Source organism: Oncorhynchus tshawytscha, linkage group LG16, assembly GCF_018296145.1.
Source record: "Oncorhynchus tshawytscha isolate Ot180627B linkage group LG16, Otsh_v2.0, whole genome shotgun sequence".
NCBI lineage: Eukaryota > Metazoa > Chordata > Actinopteri > Salmoniformes > Salmonidae > Oncorhynchus > Oncorhynchus tshawytscha.
This window is the reverse complement of record NC_056444.1, coordinates 60086788-60105913: the sequence shown is the minus strand read 5'-3', so window position 1 is coordinate 60105913 and position 19126 is coordinate 60086788. Positions and strand designations below refer to the sequence as shown.

At 41.2% G+C, this 19126-nt stretch overlaps 1 protein-coding gene across 1 annotated transcript in view; it reads right to left on the bottom strand.

The window, feature by feature from the left end:
- The window catches only part of si:dkey-178k16.1 (band 4.1-like protein 1), a 102595-nt gene extending 84241 nt beyond the window's left edge, over window positions 1-18354 (bottom strand). The window contains exon 1 of the mRNA XM_042299921.1: window positions 18225-18354. The gene's annotated coding sequence lies outside the window, so the exon portion shown is untranslated. The remainder of the gene's footprint in view (window positions 1-18224) is intronic.
- Window positions 18355-19126: the final 772 nt, after the last annotated feature.

The following is a 19126-nucleotide window of genomic DNA, read 5'->3' as shown; positions in this document are numbered from 1 at the left end:
ATCATAAACACATTAATAAATTGGTTATAACAAACTCCAAACACCGTAACAGCAAAATGGATGCAGAGGACGTGACAAATAAACCCAAAAAGGGGGAATGTTTAGGCTACTGGTTGCTCATGAGGTAAAGGGGAAGTCAGATGTGTGGAATAATTCTTAGTAGTTGTGGAAAATACTGGAGATCAAGAAAAGTAAGGTAAGGAGCAAGGGCTGCGTGTATATTATGTGTGCCAAACAGGTGCTGTTAGATCACAATATAATTTTTTCTGACCGTTTGGAAAAATGTAAACAACACAAAATAAATTACAAGCGTACCAGAGAGTCTGTTGTAATGTTTTTTTGTCAAGTCTTTATTACAGCAAAGACTAAACAGTCGCAATCGTTCGTGAATGCAATTTCCGGAATGGAACGGTTTATTTAATGTTTAAGCAAATTATTCAAAAGACGCTTTATTTTATTTTAAAATGAAAAAGCTTTACTGCATTTCCAATTATGAATAACTCGTATGCTGTGTGATGACATGAACGAATGAATGATTGATTGATCCAGTACCCTATATAAGTGTTGAAATATAGGCTTAATATATGCCTAAATTACAGTTGTAAGACTAAAGAGGATGCACTTAGGCCTACAGCTCAATGCCTGAACAGGCAGTTAACCCACTGTTCCTAGGCTGTCATTGAAAATAAGAATTTGTTCTTAACTGACTTGCCTAGTTAAATAAAGGTTAAAAAATTAAAATGGTGGTTACACAAGGCTGCTATATTAAGCCTACTAATGCTAATTACATTACTTATTATGATACTGATGATCATCATAGTTAAAAAAGAAGAAGAAGGAGAAAAAGACAAGGAGTGTTATTATTATTATAAATATAATTTTTGACAATTTGGAACAGTGTAAACAACACTAAATAAATTAGAAATAATACCAGAAGCTGTTCTAATAGGGGGAAAGTGTAAAGCCTTTATTAAAGCAAAGCAAAGATGTTTTTAAATGTGTGAAATTGTTTAATTGACATGTTTACTAGAAATGGTTTACTTGACAATCAACAGGCAACAGAAGCAGTATCTGTCTTATTTCTATAGATATATATGGATGATTCATAAAGCCAAGCAGATTTAACAGTTAGGCTATTGATTATAGACCTAATTAAATTGAGGATTCCTCTCTCCTCACTTTTCTTAGCCAATAAGGTAAGGGCTGTCTCCTCTGCAGCCTCCGCTGCAGCCTCCGCCGCATTGTTCTCAACACCAATATGCTGGTTAACTTTCTTTTATGCACATAGCAACATGGTCTAGGAAAAGGTGCCAATTCAACTGCGCACTGATGTGTTTCAGAACCACAGGTATGCCTTGTTAAAAGTTAATTTGTGGAATTTCTTTCCTTCTTAATGGGTTTGAGCCAATCAGTTGTGCTGTGACAAGATAGGGTTGGTATACAGAAGATAGCCCTATTTGGTAAAAGACTAAGGCAATATTACGGCAAGAACAGCTCAAACAAGCCAAAAGATACAGTCCATCATTACTTTAAAACATGAAGGTCAGTCATTCCAGAAAACTTCAAGAACTATGAAAGTTTCTTCAAGTGCAGTCGCAAAAACCATCAAGCGCTATGATGAAACTGGCTCTCATGAGGACAGGAAGACCCAGAGTTAACTATGCTGCAGAGGATAGGTTCATTAGAGTTAACTGCACCTCAGATTGCAGCCCAAATAAATGCTTCACAGAGGGCAAGTAAAAGACACCTCAACATCAGGTGGTCAGAGGAGACTACGTCAACCAGGCCTTCATGGTCGAATTGCTGCAAAGAAACCACTACTAAAGGACAACAATAATAAGAAGAGACTTGCTCGGGCCAAGAAACACGAGCAATATACATTAGACCGGTGGAAATCTGTCCTTTGGTCTGACGAGTCCAAATCTGAGATTTTTGGTTCCAACTGCCGTGTCTTTGTGAGACGCAAAGTAGGTGAACGGATGACCTCCACATGTGTGATTCCCACCATGACGCATGGAGGAGGAGGTGTGATGGTGTGGGGGTGCTTTGCTGGTGACTGTGAGTGATTTATTTAGAATTCAAGGCACACTTCTGCTTTGCTGTAGTGGGGCTATCATTTGTTTTTCAACAGGACAATGACCCAAAACACACCTCCAGGCTGTGTAAGGGCTATTTGACCAAGAAGGAGTATGATGGAGTGAGGCATCAGATGACTTGGCCTCCACAATTACCCGACCTCAACCCAATTGAGATGGTTTGGGATGAGTTGGACTGCAGAGTGAAGGAAAAGCTGCCAACGGGAACTCCTTCAAGACTGTTGGAAAAGCATTCCTCATGAAGCTGGTTGAGAGAATGCCAAGAGTGTGCAACGCTATCATCAAGGCAAAGGGTGGCTACTTTGGAGAATCTCAAATATAAAATATATTTTAATTTGTTTAACACTTTTTTGGTTACTACATGATTCCCTGTGTGTTATTTCATAGTGTTGATGTCTTCACTATTATTCTGCAATGTAGAAAAAAAAAACCTTGAATGAGTAGGTGTGTCCAAACTTTTGACTGATACTGTATATTTTTCTGCTACTGTTCGGCTAAAGGAATGTTGGTCGACCAACAGGCTGTCGACTAAACAATCGACCCATCGATTAAATGTGTTCAGCCCTACTATGTTGTGGAATACTTAAGTTAAACATGTAAACAAATATTACTCCTTCTATATCTGTAAGTCAAACCACACGTGTATCATGGTGTTAGTGTAACAGTATAGCTTCCATCCCTGTCTGCCCCAAGCTGGGCACGAACACGCAACATTCGCAACCCAAAGAAGCACCATCAATACCACTGACCTAAAACAAAAGCATTTCTAGGTCTGGGGAAACAATACTTCTCGGTCTCAGGGCGGATGACATCACTTGCACAAGATTAGCGCTAACTGAGTAGTCCACATCGGCTACGCTATAGCATAAAGACAGGAAACCATGAGTGCCACCAATGGACATTAGACAAGATTACAGACATCTCTAAATCTTTCAGTACTTTGATCCAGAATTGAGTACCATTTCTCTAGCTAGAATGGACGTGTGATTAAAAAACAAGGGATAAAGCTAATGAGATGGTGGGATTAGTGAAATGGCACAAGGCAGGCTAAGATTAAAGTTTAACACATCCAGGAAAACCTTAATTAAGAAGTAACAAAATAGGGTTTTAATTCAGTCTTTTAATTGCTCCACACTTGTAAACAGCTGATGGATAATGTGGTATTAGTCACCAAAGCATCAAGGACGTTAAGATGAACATTTCCCTCAGCCAGCTGTCTGTCTGCTAGCGGGTCTCTGAATTTAACTCTTGAAAGGCTCAGACGGAAGACTTCTCTCAACTTTAGCGACAGGCAAACCTATCTGTGCAATAAGCAGAGGCAATCCAAAAATGATATAAACAGGCTCTTGAGAGGACTAATGTGATACGCAGCATGATAAGTAGGCTTGGGTGGTATACTGTATATACCTATACCAGGGTATTTGGATAGCCACTGGATGGTTTTTCATTACCCTCAATACCGTTGATACTATTTCTTTGAAGTTGTTTTTTTAAAATTAATTTTAATATTTGCAGCTACTTTTTAAAGGCTACTTCAGGATTAGCAGATACCCATAGACTTCCAGTCATTGTGCTAAGGCTAGTTAGAATTTGCTTGAGAAACTAACTTCATACCGATTAGGTCCTAGGCTGTGTCGCAGCCTTCTGCGACTGGGAGACCCATGAGGTGGCACATAATTGGCCCAAAGTCGTCCGGGTTAGGGGAGGGTGTCAAGAAGCAGTGCGGCTTGGCGGGGTCGTGTTTTGGAGGACGCACAGCTCTCCCAAGTCTGTATGGGAGTTGCAGCGATAGTACAAGACTAACTACCAATTGGATATCATGAAATGGGGGAGAAATAGGGCTAAAAAATAATAATAATGAAACACAAAAAAAAATGCTCATTAGTTTCTTCATACTGGACACAGAGACATAAAAATGGTATCCACGAGTTCATCTGACTCTGGGGAAGTAGATAAAGGGCTTCATTGGCAAAATACCAAAGTATCCCTTTAAGTAAATACCTGCAGTCAACTTGTGCAATACATTAGAAAATACCGAAGATCGCGTTCTACATTTTACCTGTCAGATAATTTAGCTAATTTATTAGCTCTTTAGTTATCTAGCTAAGTGATTAGCTTCTTACAAAATCAAGTTGCGCTTGGTAACAGCAGAGAATCTTCTCCTGGATCAAGAGCCTTGCTGTCTAATATTTGTTTTGTGCATGCAGCAAACTGTAAGTAGCCTTTTTTGTTACTTGTATAACTTTGATCTGGGATGTCTGTCCTGCAATTACTTCAGGTTAGAGACTGTATAACATGTAGTGCTCGTGAGCATTTCGTTATCATTCTCTATGGGATTTTACATGTACTTGTAAGCATTGCTAACCTTCGGATTACAAAGGCTCAGTGGGGTTTGAAAATAGCTTCCCTTGTGTTCAGTGCCAGTATTACTGAATATGGCACAAGGTCAGTAGGAACGCATGACAATCTGGATAGCGCCCAAGTCTAGTGATAAGTCCCTCAATTTCAAAGCTCAGTGTGGACAAAGAAAGTAATACATGGAGTGTCTTTGAACCCTTCATGAAGTGACTTCATGACCAGCACCTAACAATAAGAAATAGGGTAGAATTACTTTATTTCCTCAACAATGGCTGTAAATTGCAAACTGAAACTGTGTTGAGTGTGAGTGAGCTATATGTCAGGACTGTGCAGTTTTACATCAGTAAGGTCATGTTTATGCAATGGGTAGCCTAGACTCTTAGAAAAAAAATCTGGTATAAAGGATTTGGACGATACCCATAGTACACAATATATAAAGCAAGCAGCATAACAGCTGCACCGATGCATAGGCACTCACACGACCAACGGACATGGGAACAATAACCGACAAAGACAGAGGGAACATATATAACATACTAATCAGGGGAAATGGGAACCAGGTGTGTGTAATCAGACAAGACAGTCCGGGGTTGATGATAACGAATCCCGTTCAGTGAAGCCTAGAAAGCCGGTGACGTAGACCTCCGGAACTGGTGAACAGAATGAGCATCAGTGCCAGGAGGATCCGTGACATATCTAGAACCTAAAAGGGTTCTTTGGCTGTCCCCATAGGAGAACCCTTTGAAGAACCCGTTTTGGTTCCATGTAGAACCACTTACACAGAGGGTTCTACATGGAACCCAAAAGAGTTTCGCCTGGAACAAAAAAAAAGAGTTCTACTTGGAACCAAAAAGTGTTCTCCAATGGGGACAGCCAAAGACCCTTTTGGAACCCTTTTTTCTAAGAGTGTATGTAATATGCTCTGTGTGTGTGTGTGTGTGTGTGTAGAGAATTGGTCTTAGAAGTTGATCAGTGACAGAAGCGTGGGTGCTCATTTCAAATGTCAAGACGTGGGGGCCAATCAATTCTTTAATTTAGGCCGCAATGCAACTCAATTACTGAAAGCTCCACATCTGTTATGGTCACTGCACACTTAATCTTCAGCCTAGAGGAGATAATAGGGAATGGGATGGCAGGTGCTTAGATGCACAACTCTTTTGACTGTTTATCTCTTCAAAGAAGCTCCTTGTCATTAAGTCATGAACCCCATGGAACCCAAAAGAGTTCTACTTGGAACCAAAAAGGATTTTACCTGGAACCAAAAAGGGTTCTCCTATGGGGACAGCCAAATAACCCTTTTGGAACCCTGTTTTCTGAGTGAAGTAAATGACAGCAGATTACATAAGAAAATCCCCTTGATTAAAAAGACAATGAGGCAGTTAGGTGGTTGTTGTGGCCTGCAAAGCAGCTGAGCTTACTGTTCATAGATCATTGCCAGAAGTATGTTGCAGAACACTAGAGGCTGGGCTAGGGCTGAGCGATATGACCAAAATACTGTATTAAATCACAATATTTATTATTTATTTTTACGGTGTTATGGTATATATTTTATGTTTTTGAATAATAAAAGTTCTAAATATGCTTAATGAATCGTGCATGACCCTAGAGTGGCAACAACAAAAAAACATTTTAATGGGGCTTTCTGTGACAAAACTATCAGTAGAGTTGAAAATGCGATGGAAATACATTGAAGTTTCGATTTTTATTCGGTACATGAAAGATTAAGCATAAAAGCACTTTTTGTGTGCATTACGTGTGGAAACTCATGACTGGTGAGAAAATGCATGTAATTTCTTTAAGCAGATTTTAGAATATTCGCATGAAAATCTGTCGCTAATTGAATGGAAACCTAGCTTCTGACCATGCATTTTCAATGGATTCAATGGCAGTTCTTACTTTTGCCACAAGGGGCATTGTCCCGATTTCTAGGATGCTTTTGGCTCCAGTGCTGCCTAACGGGCACTATTCATGGTAAAAAATGTACATGTGCACACCCAAAGCGCTTGCTAGTCGGCTCTCACCCACCATGGAACTGTGATTGGTTGCCATGGCTGCAGACATTGTCGGATGATTTAAGAACTCTTGTGTTCACTCTGCAGACAGGACAGGCGGGAGCAACGGCTGCTGCACCTGTGGCTGTTCCTAATCCTCCACTCCCTACCAGCCCAAGCGTCTTCCTCCATTCGGGAGCCTCATCTCCCGGCACCGGAGTGCTATGAGGGGCCTCCTGGGAGGTGTCGTGGGTTCCTGCTCCAATGCTTGCTGGCTTTCGAGCTGCAGGCATCAACGTTTCCCAGCAAGCATTCCAGAATGGCAATACGTCATCTCCTTGCTCTCAGGACGGGCTCTGGCCTGGGCCACGGCCATATGGGAGAAGCAATCAGACATTTGTTTTAATTGGCAAAGCTTCACCCAGGAGATGAAGAGGGGTTTTGATCAACCCATCAGTGGCAGGAATGCTGCTCAAAGACTCATTGCGCTTCGGCAGGGCAGCCGGAGAGTAGTTGATTACGCCATTGACTTTCGGATGCTCGCTGCTGAGAGCGGTTGGAATACAGAAGCCCTTTGCTCAGCCTTTCTGAACAGACTCCGTGAGGTTCTGAAGGATGAACTAGCTTCCCAGGACAACCCTGACACTCTGGATGAATTTATCATTCTGGCCATCCGATTTGACAACCGGCTTTGGGAACGTCGTCGTGAGAGGACGGAGGGGTTCCGAGTTGTTTCCAGTGTTTCTGGGCAATGGGCAGTTCCTGCTTTCATAGACTCTGGGGCTACAGGCTGTGTTCTGGATCGCACATTAGCTGTTGTATTCGGCGCATGTGACTAATACAACTTGATTTGATTTTAAACTAAACATTAAAATACCGTTATTTAAGGCAAGGTAAAAATCCAACTCAGTCCATGCATCAATACCGGCATGTAATACAATAGAGTTTACCGGGCTGGGCAATGGATTTCAATGTCCTCTTGATGCCAACTTGGCATTGTGTTGTTGGCCAATTAATCTATTGTACGTTTTGACATTTCAAGTAATGTCTGGGAGCTTATTAATATCTGCTCTGTACATACACCCCCTGTGGTGTGTGTGTGTGTGTGGTGGAGCTTCCGCCCTTTTGCTTACACATTACAGATCTGCAAACAATGGAGTGTTAGGGGAAGGGATAGTGAGGGATTTGGAACTTTGTGAGTCTGGAATGTCAATCAGAGACTCCGTTATGTCTGTGAGATTACCTCTGTTCTGCTCTCAATTCCTGAGACAGAGCTCAGATAACAATCCCCACTTTGCGTCTCCGTTGAAATGAAACATCAGTATCATTGACATGTTGAAACCATATATCTGCTGTAGTAGAAAGACTCTTAACTCATACTGCAGAATGTCACTTTCAAACAATGGAGGTTGAGTATAGATATAGTATGGTAGCACAACAAAGGCTTGTCGATTGTAGCTAGCGTTAAGATAAATGCCCAGATTGTAATGGAAATAATGGGGGGGGTCATTTTCTGCAGAATGATGTGCCATGACGTGCCATCCGTCATGACCTGACGGTGCCTATCTGTCATTATGCCCTCTTCCTTACAGAGACCCTGACAATTTGCGGCCCCAGAAATGTGATGCGAGCTAGGGCGGGTCGCTGTACCCCTGGGGCCAATCCTTCATCTGCTCGGCAGGTGGCAGGAGGAATCTATCAAACATGGTGGCTCAGTGTCATGTCACAGCAGAGAGGGAAGGCACATGGAAGACAGAGTGAAGACTCTGATTGTCAAACACAGTTTGCCATAACATTTCAGCTGATGGGTCTAAAGCACGAGACAAAAAGACTTGGCATATGAAAGTTTGTCCAGATATCATGAAGCTATAATACAGGGGTCGGCAACCTTTTCTTATGGAACAGTTCAATGTCATTTATAATAAATATTCTACAAAGGTCTAATAATAAATGCAATAAATAACATTATTTATTGCAAAATACACAGTTCATTGTACAGAAATAATTAACTGTTACCAATAGCCCTAAACATAACTGAATGACAACTAGTCCAGAATATATAAGACAATCGTCTTTCCATCAAGTCCATATCTTGAATGAATACACGCCACTGCTGAGAATCATACTCTGTCTCTGGTCTCTCCCCTCTGACAGTTGCAATAGCCTAATAATCTTAATGCAAAATACATGGTTCAATTTACAGAAATATACAACTGTTAGGTCTAACAACAACAGCCCAAAACATAACTGCTTAAGAACCAGTCCAGAATACGAAAGACAAGAAGGCGAGGACTGTGATAGGGTCATCTCTCTCTACAAATGTATTGTCTATCTCCCTCCAATTAGGGCACATTCATTGTTTGTAAAATACCTTGTAGCAGCTGTAAGGGCAAAGATTCAGGCAGACAGATAGAGGTGCAAATAGATGTTGGTTTTATTTACACTCACCTCCGTATCTATTTGGACAGTGATGCAATAAATTAAAAAAATTGGGCCTCAATTACTCCAGCATTTTTGGGGGAAGATCAAATGTTTTATATGAGGTAAAAGTATATATGAGGTGACAGTATATAATGTGACAGTATAGATTCAAGGGCTCCCGAGTGGCGCAGTGGTCTAAGATCCTGCATCTCAGTGCAAGAAGCATCACTGCAGTACCTGGTTTGAATCCAGGCTGCATCACATTTGGCAGTGATTGGGAGTCCCATAGGTCAACGCACAATTGGCCCAGCATCGTCCAGGTTTGACCGTCATTGTAAATAAGAATTTGTTCTTAACTAGGGTTGCACATTTTGAGGAATATTCAGAGGTGGAAACTTTCTGTGGGAATTAACGGGAATATATGGGAATTAACGGAAACATGTGCAAATGAATATGAATACCATTTAAATGTAGATGTTTTTTACATTGGATATATTTCCCATATCATATGGAGACCGAAACATAAACATTTTACCTTATCATAAGTAGACAAAATTGCAAATGATTAAAACCTTCTAATAGAATAAATATATATAATTTAGTTATGAATTGAACTTTAATTAAATGAGTTGACTCTTCACATGGGATGTGTTCACTGAACAACAAAAGAAAGGGAATACTGAAAGATTCCCAATGATCCATCGCATCCCCCAAAAACATTTTCAACATACATCTGTTAAATGATAGTCTAGAAACTAAAGCTTTGTTTGTCTTCCTCTCAGGCTTTCATGTCTTCTCCCTGAACCTCCTCAACGTCCACCTCTTGAACATCAGACTCTGAGGCCTCATCTTCACTGTCACTTTCCAACCTTGTTGAGGATGGCTCGGTGTCAGGCTCAAAAACCTTAAATTTGCCCGGATGGCCACCAATTTTTCAACCCTTGTATTGGTCAGCCTGTGCTTGCTTTGGTGTGTGTGTTCCCAAACAAGGACTAGTTGCGCTCTGAGTTGGCTGATGATGGTGGGATTTGGAGGATGATGGAGGCAACAGGAGAAAAAGTCTCAGATCCACAAAGTCCCTTCCACCAGGTGGCTGATGAGATATGTTGGCACAACTGCCATATTGCATCTCCATCCCAAAGCCCTTGCTTGGAAGTGTACTTCGCCAGACTGCCAAGAACCTTGCCCTCATCCAGGCCAAGGTGGCCAGACACGGTAGTGATGACACCATAGGCCTTGTTGATCTCTGCACCAGACAGGATGATCTTGCCAGCATACTTGGGGTCCAACATACATCATCCAGTAGGATCCTCTTGATGGGGCTGTCCATATCGGCAGTGTGATATGGCCATTTCTTGGAGACTCCTTCCCCTCCAAGAGACTGCCAAACATGACAACACCACCCCAATGGGTGTTGCTGGGCAGCTTCAATGTGGTGCTCTTATTCTTCTCACTTTGCTTGGTGAGGTAGATTTCTGCTATAACTTGATGACCCTTCACATACCTAACCATTTCCTTGGCTCTCTTGTAGAGTGTATCCATTGTTTTCAGTGCTATGATGTCCCTGAGGAGCAGATATAATGCATGAGCAGTACAGCCAATGGATGTGATGTGAGGGTAGGACTCCTCCACTTTAGACCAAGCAGCCTTCATGTTGGCAGAATTGTTTGTGGTCCAAGGGCATTGATGACTGCCTTCAGCTGATGTGCAATGTAGAGACCGGGGTGTCTGTTGTCCCTTGTGTCTGTGCTCTTGTAGAATACTGGTTGAGGGGTGGAGATGATGTAGTTAATTATTCCTTGCCCACAAACATTTGACCACCCATCAGAGATGATTGCAATACAGTCAGCTTTCTCTATGATTTTCCTGACCTTCACTTGAACTCTGTTGAGCTCTGCATCCAGCAAGTTAGTAGATAAAGCATGTCTGAGGGGTGTATGCTGGACGAAGAACATTCAGAAATCTCTTTCATTACACATTGCCTGTGAGCATCAGGGGTGATCCAGTTGCATACTACGTTCCTCCATTGAGTTGCATACTACGTTCCTCCATTGAGTCAAAAAAACCTTCTGATTCCAGTAGGACCATGAGCTGTTGCTAACGATAAGGTGTCTGATTTATCATTTTCACCTCGAATATAAGTAGTGGACCTTTTGTCAGAGGTTGCTTGTTGTGAGCGCTGAGGGAACTTCATGCCCTTGGCCTGATGATTCTGCATCTTTGTTGCATTCTTCACATATGATTTGGCACAGTATTTGCAAATGTACACAGCTTTTCCTTTTACATTAGCTGGAATGAAATTTCTCCACACATCAGCCTGTGGCATTTTCCTGTAAAGATTAGAAAAAAATGAGTAAAAAAAAAAAAAAAAACATTTCCAAATACAGATAAATAGTTAAGCAGTTAGATTAAACAACTAATTTGTTAGATCAATGTTTTTTAAATGAAACATGTATAGAAACAGGTGAATTAACACTGCTCAGTTAGCAGGCTCAAGCAAAGCTAAAATCCACATGATAGCAAAAACTACTTAGCAGAAATTGTTAACAAGTTAGAAGTTATTTAAAAACACTTTGCTGTTGGCTACTAATTACTAGTTATGTATGTCATATCAAATATATTCACCTCACCCAGTATTGTAATCAAACTTACCAGAAAGCATGTAGTCCTTGGCTCAGACAGTCTAGTGGTGTGGGCTCAATAGCATCTCATTAGTGTGCAAGATCTTGAGAATCAGCTGTACATGTGATGGAAAAGTGCACTGGACATGTGATGGAAGAATGTACTGTGCATGCAGAGGGTTGAGATTCCATTGAATTGGGGAAAGTTTAACCAAAATATGCTACAAGACCTATAATTGCCTTATGTGTATCCCACAAAAAAGGTTAACTTTTATAAGCTAACTCTTTGATGAATTTAACTTCTTATGGCAGTATTGAGTAGCTTGGATAAATAAGGTGCCCAGAGTAAACTACCTGTCCCAGTTGGTAATATATGCATATTATTATTACATTTGGATAGAAAACACTCTGAAGTTTCCAAAACGGTTTGAATGATGTCTGTGAGTATAACAGAACTGATATGGCAGGCAAAAACCTGAGAAAAAATCCAAACAGGAAGTGGGAAATCTGAGGTTGGTCGATTTTCAACTCAGCCCCTATTGAAGTTACAGTGGGATATTGGTCATCTTGTACTTCCTAAGGCTTCCACTAGATGTCAATCGTCTTTAGAAACTTGTTTGATGCTTCTACTGTGAAGTGGGGCCGAATGAGAGCTGAATGAGTCAGAGGTCTGGCAGCAGTAACGCGCTGGTCATGCACATTTCACATGAGAGGTATCTCCCGTTCCTTTGCTTTTCTGAAGACAAAGGAATTCTCCGGTTGGAATATTATTGAAGATTTATTGATTCCATACATCATTTGACAAGTTTCTACGGTCTGTAACGGAACTTTAACTAGTGAACACGCTTCGTGGGTTTTGATTTGTTTACCAAACGCGCCTACAAAAGTAGCTATTTGGACATAAATAATGGACATTATTGAACAAATCAAACATTTATTGTGGAACTGGGATTCCTGGGAGTGCATTCTGATGAAGATCATCAATGGTAAGTGAATATTTACAGGGGGGGGGGAGTATTTAGTCAGCCACCAATTGTGCAAGTTCTCCCACTTAAAAAGATGAGAGAGGCCTGTAATTGTCATCATAAGTACACTTCAACTATGACAGACAAAATGAGAAAAAAAAATCCAGAAAATCACATTGTAGGATTTTTAGTGAATTTATTTGCAAATTAGGTTGGAAAATAAATATTTGGTCAATAACAAAAGTTTCTCAATACTTTGTTATATACCCTTTGTTGGCAATGACAGAGGTCAAACGTTTTCTGTAAGTCTTCACAAGGTTTTCCTGCAGAAAAAGCAAACCATGCAATAATCTGAGAACGGCGCTCAGAGAACAAATACATATATCCGCCATGTTGGATATATACAAATACATGTATCCGCCATGTTGGATATATACAAAATTGTAGACCTGCACCAGGCTGGGAAGACTGAATCTGCAATAGGTAATCAGCTTGGTTTGAAGAAATCAACTGTGGGAGCAATTATTAGGAAATGGAAGACATACAAGACCACTGATAATCGATCTGGGGCTCCACGCAAGATCTCACCCCGTGGGATCAAAATTATGACAAGAACGGTGAGCAAAAATCCCAGAACCACACGGGGGGACCTAGTGAATGACCTGCAGAGACCTGGGACCCAAGTAACAAAGCCTACCATCAGTAACACACTACGCCGCCAGGGACTCAAATCCTTTTTGAAATCTGACACAGCGGTTGCATTACAGAGAAGTATATCTTTAATTCCATGTATAACACTTGTATTTTCATCAACATTTATGATGAGTATTTCTGTAAATTGATGTGGCTCTCTGCAATATCACCGGATGTTTTTGGAACTACTGAACATAACGCGCCCAATGTATACTGAGATTTTTTATATGAATATGAACTTTACCGGACAAAACATACATGTATTATGTAACATGAAGTCCTGTGAGTGTCATCTGATGAAGATCATCAAAGGTTAGTGATTCATTCTCTCTCTAGTTCTGCTTTTTGTGACTCCACTCAGAAAAATGGCTGTGTGTTTTTGTGACTTGGCTCTGACCTCACATAATCATTTGTGGTGCTTTCACTGTAAAGCCTATTTGAAATTGGACACTGTGGTGAGATTAACAACAAGATTACCTTTAAAATGGTATAAAATACATGTATGGTTGAGGAATTTTAATTATGAGATTTCTGTTGTTTTGAATTTGGCGCCCTGCACTTTCACTGGCTGTTGTCATATCGATCCCGTTAACGGGATTTCAGCCCTACGAAGTTTTAAGCAAAATTCTCCAAATTCCAGGGCTTAATTAACTTCCCATGGAAAATTCCGGCAATTTACTGGAAAGTTTTCGACCCTTTTCAACCCTATTCTTAACTGACTTGCCTAGTTAAATAAAGGATAAATAAAAGAAATATCTAGTTCACATAAAGTGAAAGACCTTGATCCACATGATTATAGAGCCCAACCTATTTATTCTCAATGTTGGCCAATCACGGGACCTTCCTCACACAACCTTGCCTGTTTAGTATGCCAGTCCATACACTATCGGAGCTGTATTAATCAGATATTTTATTCTAATGGAGTTTGTGGCTAGTCCATCAATCTATGCTGAGAGGAAGTTGGCTCGAGCTACCTACTGTAGTAGAGGTGGGCGCACATGTGCAGTCAAGTGAGAGAACCTTCACAGGACATGGAACAGTACCTCTTTCTGTAGGCTATATTGGTGTTAGCTGATGTACAGATGTGTGCAGTTATAAAAATATGAATTATCCTTCTATAGGTACATGCAGCCACACTACCAAAATAGTGAGCAGCTAGTTTAGCAGAGGATGTCATAGACAAATACAGGATAGGCTCATAGTTTATTAGTTCCTCTAATTGGAAGATGTAATACTGTCACGTTCGTTATAAAGATGAGACCAAGGCGCAGCGTGAGTAGAGTTCCACGTGTTTTTAATAAAACCGAAACTCAGCAAAACAAAACAAACAAGCGCAAACGAAATGTGAAGCTATACGAATAGTGCAGACAGGCAACTAAACATAGAACAAGATCCTACAAACACCAAAGGGAAATGGCTACCTAAATATGATCCCCAATCAGAGACAACGATAAACAGCAATGATAAACATATCAGGCCAACATAGATATACAAAAACCCCTAGACCTAAAAAACCCTAGACATACAAAAACCCTAGACAATACAAAAACTAGCGTACCCACCCTAGTCACACCCTGACCCAACCAAAATATAAAGAAAACAGAGATATCTCAGGTCAGGGCGTGACAAATACACATGCTACATCATGACTGAGGCAGTTTGTTTCATATTAATTTGTTCACCTAAATAGTGAGCAATGAGCATAACACTTGTGAACCAATAGCTGTTCAGACTGTGAGTTAGTGTAATCAAACGTTCAAAACAGTGTCTGCAAAAGCAAACAGCCATTGCAAGAGGAATGTGCCAGGTAGCAGCAAAATCCTTTGTTGGTCTTTCGAGACAATATTGCTTGACACGAGAATGATCTTGGACATGCATTGTCTTCCTGAGGTAAATTGATGTAATACAGTCATCTAGTTACCTCTCAGTGGCGTAAAGACAACACAATGTCGTCATTCGAAAGATATAAACATCTGTCAATTGTAATGTGTAATGACTGTTTATTTACAATCAATCTTATGACTGAGACTGTAAGTTTATCTAGTGGTGAATTCAATATGGCTGTGAACGAATAACTGTTCCAGCAGATGCAATGAAATATCATGGATTGAAAATCAATCATGTAATGACATAGAGCTGACACAGGGGAGGCAGTGTGTCTGAGTGTGTCATGCATGACTGTAAAGGCGTTAGCATGCTACAGTTTGGCTGGCGCCTATAGGCAAACCGTAAAAAAATTGCATGACGACGAGTCGTCTCTTGTTGAATGACAACAGGCACGTCATTGAAGAATTCCTTCAGTTGACCAATCGCCAATGAGGGGGTGTAGACTTCGGCTGACGACTTCGGCTTGCCTTCACGAAATATGTTTGTGTGCCCGAAACAGCCGAAGAAACACTTGCCAAAGTCGAAAACGAACAATAACGTCAGAAAATGTCGTCATAATATATGCACGAACTGTTCCAAATGATCTTCTATGGACAATTGGCTTCTATTTCTGGGAAATGTGTTCCATGTGACATGAACATAAAATGCAATTTTCACAAGGAAACTAACTGAACCATAGGCTTTAAGGAATATTCCTGTAGGAATTTTCCTGTACAGCAATTCCTCATATAGTATGTATCTGGACGTGTTATGTGTTGATCATAACCCTTATCTCCAAACCAATAGTATTTATAAGCAACCCTCTTTCGCAGGGAGACATAATAACACAAGGGGCACAGAACAATGACATTGGTTGGCACAAAGACTAGAATGCACTCTGGAGAAGCAGAAACAGCCAGTAATCAAGGAGAGGTAAGACAGAGGGATGGAGGAGTGGCAGGCTTGCCTCCCTCTGAACAGGCCCCAAATAGGGGGGATAGAGAAATTATGTGAAATCCTGCTTCAGTTGCTGTGCGTGATCAGTTGAGAAGCACGGTGAGTGAACATGCACACTAGACTGATCACTGACACCCACACAGATGCTCAGTCGAATACTGTAGAGTAGACAGTAGATTAGCTAGGAGAGAAAGAACGAGAGGATCCAAAAGAAGATCAGATTGAATCCAGACAGTAAGAAATAGGACTGTGTTGTGAGACTAGAGGAGGCATGAGTCGGTAGCTGGTACTGTAAGCTCAGTCTGATGCAATGAAAGTATGTATAGACCAGCTCACCAATAAGAGCTAGCTGCTGTAATACACAGATCTCAATGTTGAAGGCCCTTTCCTGTTTCAGTATGACAATGCCCTCATGCACAAAGCGAGGTCCATACAGAAATGGTTTGTCGAGATCAGTGTGGAAGAACTTGACTGACCTGCACAGAGCCCTGACTTCAACCCCGTGAACACCTTTGGGATGAATTGGAACGCCGACTGCGAGTCTGGCCTAATCGCCCAATATCAGTGCCTGACCTCCCTAATGCTCTTGTGGCTGAATGGAAGCAAGTCCCCGCAGCAATGTTCCAACATCTAGTAGAAAGCCTTTCCAGAAGAGTGGAGGCTGTTATAGCAGCAAAATGGGAGACCAACTCCATATTAATGCCCATGATTTTGGAATAAGATGTTCGACGAGCAAGTGTCCACATACTTTTGGTCATGTAGTGTATAATGTTCTCTAACAGCCGTCATGCAAAAATATACATTTTCACCTAGATTTGGCTTGTCTCTACAATATTTAATCAATCCCACAACCACTGCCCGCTCAAACATCAGTCTTACAATTCTGTTTGTTGAACAGTTAGATTGTGGCGCTGTCTTGGAAGAACAATTGTCGTTTGCACAGCCATTGTTTTCTAAGTGTTGTTTCATGTGTGATACTTTATCATCCCTGATGTAAATTCAATAAATACCTGACAACATTACTGTAAATTTCTTCATGTGAAAGCCTCACATCTTGCAACTTGATATTAAAACTCACATAATTGTCTGGTTGGGGAAAAACAAACTTTCAGTGAGTGCAAATGTAGCCTACACTGAAAAATGGAAGCATCTACCTATGAGTGGTCTGCTTTTTTATTGTTGGCCTAGCTACTCAAACCCCATTCAGAAATTGTATTTGAATTACAAGTTGGTGGTGAATATGATGTGTTAACAATGAATGATGGGGTTTTTACTCACATCCAAAATAAGAACTGGACAAAAAGGTTCCGTTGTTGGAAGGGGGGTGCAGCAGCAGCAGGTAGGTAGGGGGGGTATTGGTATATTTGTAATAGGCTATGTCATTAAGTCATTTAAATAACCATTGAATAGACTACAGCAGATTACAGCTATGGATGTGAACTCAAAACTAGGCTAGCCTAGCCATGCTTTCAAATATTCTTATTCTGTAGCAGGTGCATCTCGAGGATTCTAAATTCTACCTTCTTTTCTTGATTTTGAACGATTTCAGTTAAACTATTTATTTAGCGTTTTGCCTACACAGTTGTTGCCTACCCAGAGCATGCACGTTCATATACAGATTGGCACGCATGCTGCTTGTCCCCTTTGCCACACCCGCACCAATACTCCGGCTTCATTCTCTTGTCTAGAGGTGAGACAATGGCTATTTGAATCATTTAAAACGCACACAAGTAAAGCCGTAGGCATGACAGCCAAATATACTGCATGGGTCAATTGCCTATTTCAATACTGTTTATTAGAATATTTCGGACAACAGATTTGACACACTTGCATCTGACTCGCAGGGTCCTCACGCATTGTTACGCGCGTAGCCTAATATACATTACTATAAGCAACACTGACACTAGTTATCGTAGGCTACGCTGCATTATAACCCAGCATATCATACATGAAGAAGGATGTTGGTCTTGGCATATGATTGAACACCGGACCGATCATACTGCACAGATTAAACCTTTGGCAACACCCTTGCAATCATTCCACGAAACCGGCGGTGGCTTTAACACCGGTAGCCTATATGGGAAGGTGTCAACACACGGTTTTGTGCAGGCATTATTTTCCACTACTGTACGAATAACAAAACGTTCCGGGTGTCGGCTACAATGTCATATTCACATGATACACAGGCTACACCTGTGCCTCCCATACACTGCAAGATAACTGCCAGAGAATGCAGAACAATGAAATAAAGGCTACCTGTCCTGTCGGGTCCAACTGTCAGTCTTCAGTCTAGATGTGGACCATTGAGGTTACAGGCCAGCGAAGCAACGTTACACCGACGCCGCCACCGCCCCTCAGCTTCTTTTCCCCGGGAGATGGCGCGAGAGAATAGATGGGAGGCACGACCGGGAAGGCGCGGAGGAAAGACGGAGGGGCGTGCTATAGGGGACAAGGGAACTCCCAGCGACGCGCGTGATGTGTCGACTGCTCCGGCTACCATATCTTGGACACAGGGCCGATGCAGACATAAAAAACAACAACACAACTATTTTTTACTCAGTCGGGTCTCAATTTACTAATGAAAGTAAGAATAGCAGAATAGACCAGGTGCAATTTCGAAATGTGGTTGTGCATCAGCAGTTTTTCTCTTATTATGTCAGTCGCTGACAGTCACTCAACTAGCCATGTCAGCCAGCGGCGATCCGTCATTCAGGGCAGAGCCGCACCTGTTTTGATATAAAATATAAATATTTTTTTTTGGGGGGGGGGGCTTGCCTGTTTTGCATGTTATTTTGGCATTAATATGTGTCAAATAACAGTTTACAAACAATGTAAAAAAAAATATATATATATATCATTGAGTTTATAAAGCCACATACAAACATGGTCTCTTTTTTGCTTCCTTGAGTGAGGCAGCTCCAAAATGCAGGTGAATTCAGCCTAGCTTAGTGCTTTCTGTGGTGGTGGGGCGAGCCATCAGAAAATAGGAGCGTTGCACCGTGATTGGCTCAGTGTTCTGTCACTCATGGGGACACTACGTCATCGCCAAGTTTAAGTCCTTAGTAAGGGTAGACATCCAAAATTTCAGCCCTTTGGGTCCTGCCATTACAAGTGCCCTTCCAAGAAGGCTCAAGGTCATTGGCCACAAATAAAACGAC